Source organism: Mus musculus, chromosome 9 (genome assembly GCF_000001635.26).
Source record: "Mus musculus strain C57BL/6J chromosome 9, GRCm38.p6 C57BL/6J".
Taxonomy (NCBI): domain Eukaryota; kingdom Metazoa; phylum Chordata; class Mammalia; order Rodentia; family Muridae; genus Mus; species Mus musculus.
In genome coordinates, this window is record NC_000075.6 from 98,738,935 (window position 1) to 98,756,252 (window position 17,318).

The 17,318-nt window shown below is 46.0% G+C and overlaps 2 long non-coding RNA genes across 2 annotated transcripts in view; one reads left to right on the top strand and one right to left on the bottom strand.

The window, feature by feature from the left end:
* Nucleotides 1-9,664: 9,664 nt before the first annotated feature.
* E330023G01Rik (RIKEN cDNA E330023G01 gene) overlaps nt 9,665-17,318 on the bottom strand; it is a 71,489-nt gene continuing 63,835 nt past the window's right edge. Inside the window, exon 3 of the long non-coding RNA NR_045332.1 lies at nt 9,665-10,863. This is a non-coding gene — a long non-coding RNA (RIKEN cDNA E330023G01 gene). The remainder of the gene's footprint in view (nt 10,864-17,318) is intronic.
* Nucleotides 10,755-12,356, top strand: Gm39411. Its single transcript, XR_871052.2, has 3 exons — nt 10,755-10,868; nt 11,380-11,664; nt 12,157-12,356. It is a non-coding gene; the product is annotated as a predicted gene, 39411 (long non-coding RNA).

Genomic DNA, 17,318 nt, shown 5'->3' on the forward strand with positions numbered 1-17,318 from the left:
GTTAAACTCACAGTGCAGCCCAGGCTGGCTTTGGACTCCCAATCCTCCTACTTCAGCCACCCAAGTAGCTGGGATTCCAGGCCTGCGCCACTAGTCCTAGGCCCCTGAGTACTTTCTAGAAAACGCAAGAATCCTTGCATGGGATCTGCATTTGTTGATGTATGGAAATTCCTTGTTATCCTCAAGGCCATAGTTTCCTTGCTTGTCCAACACAGGAGAGAATGACAGACTTTGTGCACATAACTGTAGACCTACTTAGTGTAAACTCTGGTTACCTGTCACTTTATGGACTTTGTTCCTTCTATTCTGCACAAAAATCTAAAATTATTAAAACCTGACAGATTAGTGAGTATTTGTGCCTTGCCAGAATCTGTGATGGGCTTTCTGGGAACATTAATTCACCTCCTCCCAGCAGCCCTAGAACTTAGGCCCCGCTCTTCATAGGAAGTGGGGCACAAAGCACTCCATTATTTTCCAGACCATATTGCTAAAGAGTTATGACCCTGACCCAAAGGCTCAGCTCAGGCCAGCAGAGCTGTGTGGAGCTCTGTACCTGTGGGTTTAGGGAGCCTTTCTAAAGGAGTATGGGGAACTCACAGAATGGGACCATCATTAAGTGGCACCTGGGGATGAAAGGGACAGATGCAGTTCACCAAATCTTGACAACAGTGCCTTCCTGTCCCCTTTGGCCCCTGCTCTTCTGATTTATTCAAGTTGAAGCATCTCTGACCAAGACCAGAAAGGCAGCCTGTTGCTGCCTGTCATCTTCAAATTTCTCTGCTTTTACCTTGGGGGATCCTCAGACTGTCCCCTTCTTCCAAAGCTTCCACCCCTAAGAGACACATGGGAGTCTCAGCTCTATTTCAACAGAACAGCTATCAAGCCATATGACACTGGGAGCTTTAAGTCCCACTGACAGACATGGGTAGGGATGAGGTGCTACCAGTGGGCTCCCTCCAATAAGCTTAGGGGAGGGGAATAGGGAAGTCTCTTGGGACCCCACATATATACACTTATGTATACATATATGAGAATATATATTATATATGTGTTATGACCTTTTAAAGCAAAGGGCATTTTGTTTGTTTTCAATACTAAAGTTAAAAATCTTGACCAGTCTTGAGCCCATGCTCTTAGTCAATTAGGTGGTGAGGTGGTGCTTACAGCATCCTCACTCCTGAGAGCTTGGGCTTGATGTGGCAGTGGATCCCAGAAAACTTCTCCATTTCCCTCTTAGGCTTTCCTTATAAATATCTGTTTGTACTTGTGTCCTCCGCCCCTGGGATTTGTTCTGTGCGATCTTGTCTGTTAGTGATCGTTTCCGATGGTTTTAACTTTATTTGAATGACCATTTCTTTCATTCATGGTGTTTTCATTCAGTTCTTTTTCAATGTTTCAGTTTCCTTGCTGAATTTTTTTTCTCTACTTTTTTGGCAATTTCTTCCACTATATTAACCTTCACGTTGGATACTGTCTTGTCAAGGTCTTGGATAGATTTCCTTAGTTCATGGATCTGTTTGAGTCTTCCATATGATCATGAATTCTTCCAAAGAGTAACACTCTGAATTCTTTCTCCGGCATTCCAGTTTCCCTGAGTTGGCAGGTTGAGGACGAGTTGTGCTTGGTGGGTGAGTTCTGGCCTCGGTGTTTCCTTCTCATGTGTTGTACAAATACTGGAATGGATTTATCTTCCAGTTTTAAGTCCCCCTTTCTTACAACTCAATTTGGTTGTTTTGTTTTCTGTAAGTGTTCCTAGAGGGATTTCTGCAGGAAGTTCAGCTATAAGAATAAGGACTCTTGGAGCTCACTTCCAGGTACTGTCATTGTGTGATCTACTTTCCACTAAGCGCCAGCAGGATCAAGAGCAGGTTCCCAAACTGATTACCAACACAGTGAGATGGAGTCCAAACCTTGGCTACACATTGAATTCTGTAAACTCACTGGGGCCTCCAGTCAAAACACTAGTTTTTCTGGACTCTATAAACTGACTTGGGGCTGTATTCAGAACTCCAGTCTGAAGTGCATTCTGGTCCCCCTGAAGTCAGAATGTCAGAACTATGGTGAACTTTGGGACCATTAGAGCAAGCTCTGAGGGTCCTGTAGAGTGGAATGGTTCTGATGCTTTCATTTAATTGAGAATCTGCGTGTCCATACGCTAATGGTCCTTGTCCCCAGTTGGTTTTTGATCAACCAATAAAGAGTCAACAGCTAATGGCTGGGCAGAAAGAGAGTGGCAGAACTTCTATACACAACAATCCTACAGTGAACTGTAGAATCCCTGGAAAGAGTCAGAACTCTAGTGCGACAATGATTCTGGGACCATTGGAGCTCGAGCACTGATCCTAGTGAACTCTAGGGCTTAAGGTTCTAAAATCCCCACCCTCTGATAAATTCTGAGACCACTGAAGCCAGATTCCAGTCCCATGGTGAACCCTGAAACCCAGGTTCCACAGTGGACTGTGAGATTTCTCAAGCCTGGCTCTTTCTTTCTTTAAAGCCTGTCTTCCATGATGCCGCTGGGCCTTGAGGGCTTGATATCAATTTCCTATCTAGAGCTAAGTACTCAATAGTCACTTATTTTCATCATTCTGACAAATCTCTATATTAACTATATTAACCATCACTCCAGGCTGACAATGTCACTAGTCTCCAGGTATAAAAAAATTATTTAGATGGAAATTTGAGAATGTGTCCATGTAAATTAACAATGGTAGTATGTCATCCCCACCCCACCCCTTGAACCCATAACCATCCCAAAGATAAGATGTTTGATCTGGTTTGTAGTAAGAGATATGCATTCCCTTCCATGAGTTAGGATGCAATTCAATAACAAATCCATTGGTTACCTCAATAGCCATGCCACCATTGCACATAGGCATCTCCTGTCTGTCAGTTTCGTACCATACCATGCATGGTCTACAGCTAGATGAGGCTGAGTTTTCCCCCTCAGCAGCCTGCATCACTCCTACATCATCCCTCCTGCCACGATACATACTCCCAGCAGAGGAAAAATTTTCCAGAACAGTTCCAACTTGATTGCTCTATGTCCCGTAAACAAAGTGTATGATGTTTTCATATAGTCTTACCATCTAGTTCCTTAGACACTCAAGAGTGACAAACAGGGCCAATATTCTTTTGGGGACCATAGGCCTTCTCAGCTAACAATTCAGAGGGAGGTATCCCACTCCTGTCAGTAGAGATTTGGTTATAACCCTATGATTTCTGGAAATAGTATTAGTCCATTCCAAGACATTTTATTATTGTTGTTTAATTTTTAAGTTGTTTTATTATAGTTTATAAATTCATTTATAAAACTTCTATGTAGCTTTTTAATTAATCCTTATTTTTTTGTTAACTTTCCCGTGACTTCTGTATTTCCTCATCCCAACACCATTTAAATCTTTTCATGCCTAGTATACATACCTCATCCTATCCCGGGTTTTAGTAGCCTCTCCCTCCTGTCAGGATTCCTTTCCTGACCTCCTGACCTATATAGACACCCTGATTTAAATACAGAAATCTATACATTTGAGATATTGATATGAGAGAAAAAACACATCATTTGTCTTTTTGGGTCTGGCTTAACTCACTCAGTAAAATTTTTTCCAGATCTATCATTTTCTTCAAATTACATAATATCACTTTTTATAGCCGACTAAAATTCCACTGTGTCTATGTACCACATTTTCATTATCCACTCATCTGTTGACAGGAATGTAGGCTGGTTCTGTTTCCTAGCCACCCTGACTGGAGCTGCAGTGACCGTGGCTGTGCAGGTTCCTCTCTCAGAGAGAGTGGGGCCTTTTGAGTATACCCAGGATGGCTATGGCTGGATCTTATGGGCTCTTATTTTGGGTGTCTTTGAGGGTCTCCCACACTGATTTACATAGCAGCATGTTTTCCCTTTTCATGTCTCAGAGGGCTGTGGCTGGGCACCATCTTGAGAGCCCATTGCTTGGGTAACTAAACTGAGGACCTGAGAATACAAACACTCTCAAGTCATGGAATCTGAAGGCAATGTGCCACCACCCCTGGGTGGGACATGGATGCAGCTGTGGAGATGAGGAGAGATGGATGCAGACAAGACTGTGTATAAACTAAGGACATTGCCACTCCATGGTGGAGCTAAAGGGAAGGGTTGTTTATTTGTTTGTTTTTAACTTTTTCCAATTTTTATTAGGTATTTTCTTCATTTACATTTCAAATGCTATCCCGAAAGTCCCCTATACCCTCCCCCCTAAAGGGAAGGTTTTTATTACAGATATGAGAGGGGGAAACAGTCAGAGGCATTGAAGAATCTAAAGCAGAAAGAGAAAGTAGACTGCACATGGAGAGCAGACTTGACCTGGCCAGGGCTGACTGTGGGAGAGGAGAGAATGGCAGAGGATTAGAGGGTAGAGAAAACACAGTGAGAGGAGCAGAGACAGAGGGAGAGTGAGATCCAGGGAGAGAAAGAGAGAGGGGGCGAGGGGGAGGGGAGAGGGAGAGGGAGAGGGAGAGGGAGAGGGAGAGGGAGAGGGAGAGGGAGAGGGAGAGGGAGAGGGAGAGGGAGAGGGAGAGGGAGAGGGAGAGGGAGAGGGAGAGGGAGAGGGAGAGGGAGAGGGAGAGGGAGAGGGAGAGGGAGAGAATAGTAGAGTTTTAAGGAGAAATGTGTAGCTGGAGGAAGGAAACCCATGACTGATACTGAAGGAGCCTGGAGGCCAGCATGTGCTCTGATATGCTGATAGCTGGCACCTGTGCCTATGTCCTTCTGCCAGAGGGAAGGGAAATGACTCCTTCTGGCATATGGGAACCAGCTTCACAAGTTCCTGAGGAACGCTAGTTTTTATTTAACTACCAGAAATTCTCCAATAGTCCAGGGTGAGTTCATTTCTAGAGTTTCAGACAGCCTTTTGGAGTTTGGGGAATGAGTTTCCTTTGGACCTGACAGACTAGACATGCTCAATGTCATCTGACCTCAGAGCTAAGCATGGTTGAGCCACACTAGTTCTTACATGAGAGAGATTTTTTTTTCATATCACTAAGCAGTTTCTAAAATTGGATTTGTTGTGGTTAACACAGCAGATTGGCTACTCTACAGCCATTTGGTTTCCTGACCTCTTACTCCCTTAATTTCCTTATTTAAAGAAGCTACAAGACACATTATTACCTTCCCAGATTCCTTTGTAGCTAGGAAGTCATGTGGTACATTGTAGCCAATAGATGAAGCCCACACATGAGTCACTGGGTGAACTCTTCCAGGAAAAGTTATAAAAAGTAATAGATTTATTCATGCCTTTTTGGGGGTTCTGCTTTCTTCCTTTTGTATGGTGACATCATGGCTGGAGGGGCAGCAACCATCTTGAGATCTAAAGGAAGACAGCAGGAAGTAGATGGAGGCCAAGTTCTCGATGGTGTTCCGGGGCTGCTATATTAGACTTGAACTGCCTGTTCTGGACTTCTGTTACTGATAATAAACACTCTGATAAAACTACTATTCTCACAGTTCCTTACTGAAGACATGCTAAACATATGTGTGTGTGTGTGTGTGTGTGTGTGTGTGTGTGTGTGTATATATATATATATATATATGTATGTATGTATATATATGTATATATGTATATGTGTATATATATGTATGTATATATATGTATATGTGTATATATATAATATATATATATTTATACACACACACACATTATAGCACAATGTATATTTCCACTGACTTTTTATGTATTTCTCCAATTATTTTGTATTCGTCAAAGTGGAGGTAGGATTATGGGAGGGTTATGGGAGAGGATAATGGGGGAGAGGGTGTTTACTGTTTTGCTTTTTTAGCTCTTGATAGGTCTGTCATTCACAGCATGCAGGTATGTTGTAGCAGCCACAGATGAGTTAGGATGGCTTGCAGGTCACTTCAGGACCTAAGTCTGCCATTGTCCATGAAGAGTGACCATGTCAAGGATGAGCCCACATGGAAAGATGGTATGATCTGAGCTTTGCAGAAATCTGGAAGAGACGAGCTTGAAACTTCTCCTATCTCTGCAGTTTCCACCAGGGACTCCATGTTCTCAGGGCTACAAAGTCTAGCCTAAGCTCTCCCAACTACCACACAACCAGTATTTGGGATGTATATGTCTTTATAATAGGTGATATCCTGCACATAGTAGGATGTTTAGCAGTAGTCCAGGGCCTACCCACTGGATCATAGTAGGATCTTCTGCTCCCTGATTACAATTAAAATGTCTCCAGATGCTCCCTACAGGGAAGTAACAAGATCAATTCCAGGCAAGATGCCATTGGCATAAGAAAGAGCTCAAGTCCAAAAGGTCTGAAGGTGCTGGTTAGTCACACGGCACGAAGAACAGACACTGACCACGTCCTTCCCACACAGGCTGGTACCAAAGAAAGATGGCACATCCACTGATGCCCTTGACAACTAGACAAAGAAGCCCCCTAGGGCACTGAGCATACCTGTAAAGTGAGGCTGTCCACAAGCTGTCAAAAGCAGTCCACACTGGAGAGCTCACAAAAACACCAGGACACCCCAAAGGGACAGATGGTATTCCTTCTGGCTTTGAGGTGTTGTGGATCTTCTGATAACTCAAATGTGCTGCCCACAGGCCTTGCATCTGTAAATACGTGAAGAGCCACAACTGCAGCTTGGGCTCTGCAAGCCCCTCTGTAACGAGGGCATTTTTCTTAAGTTGAGGAAGTCAGGGAACATCCACAGCCCCACAGCAGGCAGCAAGCTGGATGCTGATACAAGGAATACATCAGATAAGATCTTCGCCTCCCAGGGCCTACAGGCCTTTGAGGAAGTCAGACTATTAAGCAAGAGATTACAGGGCCAGGGTGGATTATCTGGGCTTTGGTTTACTCCTCTGTCACATTGTGGGGAGCGGGTGTGGCGGCAGTCCCAAAGGCGCCAGAGACTGCAGCTAAGTCGTATGACTTGCACCTGACTTCCTCATATAAACCACAAACATCTTGAGAGCTGCACAGGTGTACCAGGATACAGGTGAATCCAATTTGGTGGAGATTTGCCCCTGCTGCCCTGATTAGCTGAAGCCTCGTGACTGGTGAGGGGGCGTGGCCTGCGGTGCGTGGATGAGAGAGTATAAAAGGAGTGAGAGGCCCAGGGTTCGGGGGAGATATAAACAAGAGAGATATAAAAACAAGGGAGATATAAACAAGGGAGATATAAACAAGGGAGATATAAACAGGAGATATAAAAACAGGGGAGATATAAACAGGGGAGATATAAACAGGGGAGATATAAACAAGGGAGATATAAACAAGGGAGATATATGGAGAAAGAAGAGACAGGACTGAATAAATGTGTACAGAAGGATCCTGTAGCAGCGTCGTTCTTCCTGGCCAGTTGAGCGCGCGTAACAGTTGGTGCCGGAAACCCGGGAAGAAAAACTCGGGACGGGACGAGAAGACCTGGGACGAGGAAACCCGGGACAAGAAACAACTTCAGGCACGAGCGAAGACCCCCTGCTACAGGGAGGATTCAGAACTGCATAACGGGGAAGAAGGGGTTAATAAAGGTTCTCGTAAAACAGACTGTTGAGAAGGATCTGGCGTGAATTCAGAACTATTCAGCTGGGGAACGGTACTGATAAAAAGAAAGAAGAGAGATGAGGACTGAATAAACTGTTGTTAGAAGGACTGGTGGTCGTGTCGTTCTTGCTGGTCGAGAGCAGACGCGACAATTGGTGGCCCGTACGGGGAACCGACTCCCCCACCAAGTTCAGAACTTTCAGCAGTCAGTGGTTGCCGACAGGGTAAGTTCACGGTGAGTGAAACTTGCGACCCCAGGAGTTTGGGAAGGACCTGAGATAAAATAGAGGTGAGCATAAAGTTGCCAGGAAGTAGGCACAAAGTAACCCAGGAGTTTGGGAAGGACCTCGGATAAAATAGAGGCAAGCATAAAGTTGCCAGCAAGCAGGCACAAGGTAACGAAAGGTTCCCGGCTTTGAGACAAGATAAGGTTCCTGGCTTTGGGACAAGTTAAGGTTCCTGGTTTGGGGACAAGTTAAGGAACTATGATAACCTTGGTGTAGTGATCAATAGATCCTCGCTGTGTAGTTATGCTTTTTTCTCCCATTGACCCTTTGTGGGTAGGTCTGATAGTTTTGGTCTTGTTTGTTCTGATATATGGACTCTGTTACTGTTTGAAACTGTGTGTAGAGGCAGTCAAGACAGGTCAAAAAATCCTTATAGAGCAACAAGAAAGTATGTCAGAAAAAGAGAAGGGCTTAAAAAAAAAAAAAAAAAAGAAAGGAGACACAGTGTTATCAGGTGGTCAGGAAGGACAAAACAAAAGAGCCGAGGTGGAGGAGGAAGGCGAATTAGCTTTTGTGCCGCCTCCCTATGCCTCCTCAGCAGCCACCTGTAGGTGGACCTTCTGTCCGGAGATTTAGAGAGGATCAACAGGATCAGGTGTTGATGTGGACGAGAGGGTCTGTTTGTGTGTTTCCACAAGACCAGACGGAACCTCTTTGGGTGCCGGAGAGATTGGTGAGACGCTACAAGAATGAGGCTCCTGATCCAGTTGCCCCTGTGGATGTGGTGGATGATCCCACAAACACAAAGGATGGAGCCGAGATGAGAGATCCTTTCGGTATTCCAGAAGCCGATACCAGCTCGACATGACGTTCAAATTTTTCCACGCTTTTTGATCCCTAAATTCCCCTTAAAGAGATAGCCCCGCTGGCCATCTATCCCTTGCTTCAGGGAAGATGAGCGGGGATGAGAGCCCTGGGATGTATGCTTGTTATAGTGTGTGTGTGTTTTGTGTTTGGCACATGTGTTAGGTACAGAGTGTGCGGGTCCGCACTTTCGCCATGGTAGCGTAGGCTTTTGCTGCAGTGGAGGCGGGACAATCTCCTCAGATTTGGTTTGCCGCTCTAAAAGAAATTATGCTGCGTTATGCCGTGGGGTGCGAGGCTAAGCACTGCACAGAGGATAGCTTGCTGTTGGCATCCTGTGGAAGGTATGTCTGATTACATGAAGGTTCAGTGTCCTAGTTCCCTTCCCCCAAAAAAAACGACACGGGAGCTGGCCAAGACCTCTCTGGGTGATGAGCCTAAGAGATGGTTTTGTGTAGGGCCCCTATACTTGCACACTGGGGATCAGACCTCTACCTTCACCCATGAGGCTTGCTTGCAGCAATTAAGATCTGGCCATAAGTTAATTAACATCCTGGCCTTTTGATGCACCTGCCACAAGCAAAACACAATCTCCCCAGGTGTGACTTGGCATAATAGAGAGGTAGTCAGTGATAAGACTCCCTGGGCATGTCACCAACCTAAGACAGAGATCAAACCAATGCTGTTTGTCACCCAAGGACGGGTAAGGGGCATGGCTGCTGGGGGCTATCTACAGACATTCTCTCTGCCAAAAAAGAAAAAAGGGGGAATTGTGGGGAGCGGGTGTGGCGGCAGTCCCAAAGGCGCCAGAGACTGCAGCTAAGTCGTATGACTTGCACCTGACTTCCTCATATAAACCACAAACATCTTGAGAGCTGCACAGGTGTACCAGGATACAGGTGAATCCAATTTGGTGGAGATTTGCCCCTGCTGCCCTGATTAGCTGAAGCCTCGTGACTGGTGAGGGGGCGTGGCCTGCGGTGCGTGGATGAGAGAGTATAAAAGGAGTGAGAGGCCCAGGGTTCGGGGGAGATATAAACAAGAGAGATATAAAAACAAGGGAGATATAAACAAGGGAGATATAAACAGGAGATATAAAAACAGGGGAGATATAAACAGGGGAGATATAAACAGGGGAGATATAAACAAGGGAGATATAAACAAGGGAGATATATGGAGAAAGAAGAGACAGGACTGAATAAATGTGTACAGAAGGATCCTGTAGCAGCGTCGTTCTTCCTGGCCTGTTGAGTGCGCGCAACAACATGACAAGAAGTCCTTAGTCACCGAACTTCCAGGTTTGCAGAGGGATCATGAATAACATGTGTGGACAGCATACCCTGGAGGGAAGTCACCGAGACAGAGACAAGGCAGAAAATAGAAAGACCAGCTGAACTCGGTTAGCACCAACAAAATGTAGAGTCCTTTCTATCCATAAATCAAATTCATACCGAACCATGACCCACTGCTGATTTCTGGTCATGACTAGATACATCTTCTGGTCATCGGAATCTCTGTACAAACTCAGAACAGGACCACAAGCAACACTGGCTACATGAGCAAGTGAGCCAGACAGCCCACATTTTCTTTCTTCCTCTATGGCATTAACCTGCTGTCCCCTTCTGACCACAGCAGAGGTGTTTGCTGCCATATATGAAACAAACTACAAACCGCCATGGTCAGGATCTTTGTACCATGGAAATGGGCAGAAACAACATCCTGTTATTAAGCAATTACCAGCGCATCCTTTACACAGCTCTTCCTCCCACAATCCATTGGTGAAATGTTACTTCAGCTCAGCCCTTAGCCAGAGGTAAGCTAAGAAATACAGTCTTCCTGGTATCTAGCCATGTGCCAAAAACATTGCTATGGAATGAGGGTAGAGAAGATTCTAGATGGCAAGGAGGTCATCTGGAACACAGACTCACTGAGGGGATTACAGCAGAATAGGAGGAAGAGATACTTAAGGAGAGAGAAATAGTTCTTTAAGGCTACCCAGGTGGTGAAGCCTCAGACCTGATGGAGACTTTGAAGACTGTTTCCATGCAGAACTCCTGGGCTGCGGCACAAATGGCTCCAGGCAGTCTCTCACGTGCTTGGTCCAACCTCATGCCCAGGAAGAGCTCACAGATCTTAAAGGTGCAGAACACGGTGACACGCTTCCTCAGTGGGGCCAGATGGTCTTTCAGGGCTCTCGGCAAGCCATCCAGCCCTTCTCAGCAGCCTGAGGTAAGAGTGCACACATTTTACCTCTGTGTTCCAGGATCTTTTCCCTAAAATCCTTCCTTCTGCAATTCCCCCCAGAAACGAGGATTATCAAAGTCACTACAGCAGACAATCTAGAATTCCCTCTGAGGAAGCACACACCTCAAACTACCTCACTTCTTGATTTGGTATCCAATCTCCATTTTTTACCTTGTCAGTTCAGTTAAAAGCTCTAATCTATTGTCCTGTTCCTCTGCGCCTTCTAACAACTGGGCAAGAGCCAGCTCCTGTGAATAGTTGAGAACACATGATCCAGACTCTGCATGCAACGAGGAACACTGAATGGTAATAAATTACCACCTGATCTCGGAGCCTCTGCTTCTGGACTGAAAGCCCAGAGCCTTAGACTCTTCGCTAACTCTACCACAGCTCCCAAATGGGGATTTTGCGTGTCCAGCAGGGCATGGCTGAGCACATATACACCCTTCTAGAACATGTTCTGGGTGCTGACACTGGATTTTATGAATCTCCATAGGGAATGGATATCTTCCACGACACTATCCTCCAAAGGAGTCAATCGGTGTGTACAGCTCTAGGTCTGTGAGATGGCCAAGGATATTTGTCTGCAGAGCCTGGACAGCTGCTGAAGTGTCCACATTCCTGCATGTAGCACCTTCATAGAGCAGTGTGGGAGAAAAGGGTGGCCTGTGCATAGAGAGTTATGCTATGCTGCCACACTATAGTGGACAGTACTGAAGAGCCTGGGAATTCTCACTTTAAGCTCTCCCTTCTTGGTGATTGCAAAAGTGCATTTGTCAAGGTAGGAGGAAAGAAATATACATTACTTTGTGATTGTGTGTGTGTGTGTGTGTGTGAGAGAGAGAGAGAGAGAGAGAGAGAGATGAGAGACAGAGAGACAGACAGAAAGAGACAGAGAAGGGGGGCTAGGAAGAGGGGAAGGGAGAGAGAAAAAGAGGGAGGTAGAGAGTGGGAGAAAGCAAAAAAGAGAGAGATGAAGGAGGAGAAGGGAGGGAAGGAAGAAAAGAGTGAGGGACAGAGGGAAGGAAGAAAAGAGGGAGAGGAGAAACAGACAGACAGATGGACAAACAGGGGAAAGGGAAAGAGAGAAGGAGGGAAGTAGAGAGTGGAAGAAAGCAAAAGAGAGAGAGGAGGAGGAGGAGAATAGAGAGAGGGAAGGAAAGCAACAGGGAGGAAGGGAGGAAGGGAAGAAGGGGGGAGGGAGAGGGAGGACATATGTGTATATGTTTTGAAGGTCTTCATTTGTATCTTGTCCTGGAATCCCAAATGCTAGGATCAGCATATCCCTGAGAGCTGTTTTCTTTTGGTCCCTGCGGTGCAGAATGGAACATGGCATTTATGAAGCATCTCCATCTCTAAGTAACTCAGCACTCTGCCTGTGGGAGGCAGGACACAGCACTCGGTTACACTGTAAGTGTCCCCCTGCTGCACTGAAGCCAGCCTCCTTTTGCATCTGCAAGATATTTGCAAAGCAGGAAACAGGTGGGTCCTCGGAGGTGGGGGCTGGCAGACTTGGCGATAGCTTGACAGAGATGGTAATAAAGCCAGCAGGGTCATTTGGAAAAGAACAGACACCAAGGAGGAGAGTGGGCAGGGTGGAGCTAAAGATTTACTCTTTAACATGTGCCCTCAATTGCAGAAAATTATTCACTTTGGCATCTAACTCACAAGGATATTCTAAGTGTGAGCCTAAGATATCATCTATCGCAATGGTTTCCAGGCCTTTCCCTTATCAGCAAAATCAAATGATTTATCAAAATGAAAACTTATGTGAAATCCCAACAGTGAAGCAGCCAAAGGAGACACTCATTTCCTCAGCCCATTGAAACCCTTGCTGAGACGTGGAGAATACTTTACTATTGACAGATAGCCCTAAGGTTCCTCCTCAGAGGTCTGGGGTCTCCAGAGCAGGGGTTAAAATTCCGAACTTAGCAGTGGTGGGTGGCACGGTTGGGGCCTGGGCAGCAGCCATCCATCCTCTTTCTATGGTACAGGTCCTTCCCTCTCCGTCCCCTTGCTGCATTTAGATGAAGCACGAATCCCACTCCCAACTCATAGAGGTCACAGGACCTAGACCACAGGCACTCCTTCTCTGGCCACAGGGATAGGTTCAAAGACAGATTGGTGCCTAACATAGAGCCAATCAGAGCTTCTCTCATGTCTGTCGGAAGGGCAGTGCTCTCTATTTTTTAAGGCTTCTAAGAAAGAGGGAACCTGAGATGGAGAACGAGTTCTGATCACAGAGGGAAGGCACAGCTAGGTCCATCCTCTCTGAAGTCAGTCAGAGCTCACACAATACAGTTCCCTTCTCTCCATAGCCAGTTTAGACTCCAGTCATCTGCCAGTGGGATCATCCTATAGTCATCTGCCAGCAGGATGATCCTGGCTGGTCCTCCCTAGGTATTCCACTTGTGAAAATGCCAAAAACCCAGACAGAGAACAAGCACTGTTGACAGCCTCCAGGACCCCGGTAAAGACTCAACACCACATAAATGAGCAGGTTTGCATTTTTCAGCCTTTCTCTGTCCCCTTTTCTTTGTTAAGGCTTGACTATATATAACTATAGTGTGTGGATAATAAGTCTAGGTAAGTTGGGAAGAAGAAAGCTGGAATGCAGGCAGAGAGTGGAAGACTTTGGTGTCATCTGAGAGCCTGCCTGGGAAGGTCACTTTTTAATTAGTCTTTAGTATTCCAAAAAGTAACTTCAATAGATTAAAAATTGGCCCTTTTCAGACTTTACGTCTTAAAGTTCATCACTTCCTGGCCACAATGACATCCTGAACCCCTAATACCATCATGAGAAAGAAGATGGTAGACAACCATCAGGAAGCCTGACCATCATCAAGTGCATACTGTAATGGGCACCAAAGTGCTGGTGGGAAGAAAGAGAGTCTCTGAGTGAATGCCCCGTTGTCATGTTACAGAAAAGCCTGAAGATACACCAATGAGGTGGTCCTGGCTATGGACCGAGTTCCCTCATGTTGCATAAAAGGAAAAACAATAACCATCTTTTGGATCGTTTCTACAGTTCTGGTTCTTCTATAACAGATGATGAGCTTGGGAGAAAGATCCACTTCCCTAGGTGGACTGTGTCCACTAGCCAAGCCTCGGCTCTGCGAACTCCTTGGATCCAAGAGTACCAAGTCTAGACAAGAGCTCATGGCTGGGACTAGAGATCATTCTCACTCTGCTGCATTACACCAGAGCTTTCCTCCAGCCATAGGCAGCAGGATTTCCTACTACAGACAGGAGTGCTGGGTCCAGCAGCATAGGCAGATGCTATACAAGGGTCCCAGGCCATAGATAAGGAGACTTCATAATGGAGATGTTTGAGAAACTGGGGCTCAGACAGATGAAAAGACTTACTGCTACCCAGCAAATAATCACAAGATGGGGTTACAAAACATATCTCTCCTTACCCAAGATCCTTTTCCTGAACACCATAAATTGAGTACCATGTGGAAGGGACTGCTGTAGATAGGGTTGTTGGAATCAGAAGTGGCCCAAGGTTAGATCATGGCACAGGAAAAAACAACGGAGCAAACATAGAACATTCATCAACCCCTTTCCAGGCTCCTTCATCTTAGAGCCCAGTGCTGGAGATAAAGATAGAAAAAGTCTCCCGCGCTAGGGTCTTAAGACTCTCATATGTTACTCTTCAAGGGAATTTGCATCTAAAAAGCAGAGCCAAGCATCCTCCTCCAGTATAGGCCAGATGGCCACAAAGCAGGGGTTCCAGGCAGCAGCAGCCAAGAGTACTGCTGTTTCTACCTAGGGACCAGTCTGGGGCTAAGCAGTCCTTCAGGAGGGGTGAGGAAGCCAGCGCTGTGGTGGAGACAAGGCTGAGCCAGGAGTGGAAGGATTGTAGCATGTTCAAAGATATGTCACTGGAATAATGGAGTGCCCTAGCCTCAGGCCAGGCTGACCTCCCAAAGTATGTGTTTGGGAGTTTTGCAGCTGGAGGGTGAGTGCTTGAAGAGAGCCAGGCCCACCCGGATGCAGGCGGCCTGCAGGCCTTCCCACCCCCACCTCTGGACCCAGCCATGAGCAGAGGTCTGCTAGACAATCATCTTGAGGAGTGGGGGTGGGGTACCTGGTCTGGGCTGGACCTGCAGCATACTAGACCACTCGACAGGAAACCCCCATGGGAAACCATAGCTCCTGTATCAGTAAGGCTGCTCACGATCAGTATACAGAGAGTGAGTGGACCATCTTCTTGGGTAGCAGGAAGGGCACAGGGAATAGGAAAGAACTGCCACTCAGAATACCCTCCCTTTAGAGGAGGGGCTACAGTAACTGCCACTCAGAGAGCCCTTCCTCCAGCCTACAGTAGGCAAGCCAAAGGTGAGCCTGTCCTCACTATTTCTCTACATGATGACTTCTTGTGAAGCTTTCAAGCATTCTGCCGAGTGGAAGGAGATGGCTACCCTAGAAGACACTTTAGATAGGCAGTACAAGAAGCAATGGAGGTCTCTGGCCCGGTTGAGTTCCACATGAGATAGAACTTGGTGACACATGTGAACTTAGGGACCAAGGGCATTTCCCAGACTCAGAGGGACTGGAGTAGGGCCGGGGAGGACGTGGTGCAGAGAGCACCACGTTTCCTTCCTAGTCGGCAGCCCTGGCACCGGAGACCCCACCAACCTTACATGCTTCTCTCTGCCCCAAAAGCCAGAGCTGCTGTCACTCACAGCACACCCAGGAAACAGGGAGGAGCTTAGCTTCAGAACCATTGGAGTTCAGAGGAAGGGAGAAAAGGGAAGATGGGCCTCAGACCAAAGATGGTGGGTCTGAGTTTTGGGTTGCCTATGTCCCTTCATTGGGTCTCACCAGGGTATTAAAAAGAAAGAAAGAAAGAAAGAAAGAAAGAAAGAAAGAAAGAAAGAAAGAAAGAAAGAAAGAAAGAAAGAAAGAAAGAGACAAAGGCCACAGGGCTCCATCTTCAGTGAGAGATAGAGGCTCCCCTGTCTGAATGTGTAGCCCAAGCCTCATCTAGGCTGGCATACCTCAGCTAACAAGCATGAAAGACATAGTTCTCGCTCAGATCCTCTCACAGTCTTGCAGAGTTATCTCAGCCTCCTCTCTGCCCCACAGCTCCTCCTGTTCCTTCTGCCCCACTGGCCAAGATCTCAGACTGTCCATAGCCCCACAGTACACACACCTTCACTTGGCCAAACACCAGCAGACATTCCCAGGGCCACAGAACGTCCTCGTGTGCATTCACAGACCTGTGTCTCGCTCAGGCACACCCATTTCACACACAGACACACACACACACACATACACTGAATACTCAGCAGACACACAAATGTTGCACACTCTTACACATGCACATAAAGTGTTCCCAACTCAGGTTTTCAAATGATTGCATAGAATTTATCTTTAAAAAAAGAAAAAGAATTTCATATCTGTGCAGATTCCAGACTTTAAATACACAGTATACATGCGTGTGTGCACTCCTACATGTGTGTATTCTCACATGTCCTCTCCCTCATGCACAGTCTTATGTATTAGCATTTTATCAGTAGCCCCAGAAAGGGCAGGAACACCTAACCCCAGGCCTAATTCCTTAAGAGCCCCTCTCCATGGCCTACTGTAGCCTCTTCCAGAAACCCTGTCCCACAAGGCACATAATCTGCTCTGTCCTTTGCTATACAGCTTTGTAAATCATTGTCATTCCTGACCCTTTCATCTGATTCAAGCTATTAGCCTTGTTGGAATACCTCCCGAGTGACCAAAAGCAAGCTGGACAGGAAAGAGTTTATTTGGCTTACACTCCCACATCATAGTCTACCACTGAAGGAAATCAGGACAAGAACTCAAACACAGCAGGAACCTGGGGGCAGGAGCCGATGCAGAAGCCATGGAGGGGTGCTGCTTACTGGCTTGCTTCACATAACTTGATAAACCTGCTTTCCCATGGAACCCAGGACCACCAGCCCAGGCGTGACCCTACCCACAATATTCAGTTAACCACTAATTAAGAAAATACCCTACAGATAGATCGTATGGAGGCATTTTCTCAATTGAGGTTCCCTTCTTTCAGATGACTCTAGCTTGTGTCAAGTTGACATAGAACTAGCTAAGACAACTGACCCCTTGTCAACATCACACACAAACATTACTGTGAAGCTAGAACCTTTCCTTTCTCGTTCATCCCTAAGACCACACATTAACATCAATATCACAACGTAAAACATTTTATAAACTCCAAAAGTTCCACAGTCTTCCCAAATTCAAGCACTTTAAAATTTGTGTTTAAAAATCCAAAATAACTTTTATAAGCTAAAATTTCTTTAAAAATCCAGTTTCTCCACTGTGGGCTGCTGTAAAATCAAAGTTAAGTTAAAGACTTTCTTACTTCAAAAGGGAAGAACCAGGTGCAGTCACAATGTAAATAAAGCAAGACTAAACTCCAAACGTGTAAATAACTCA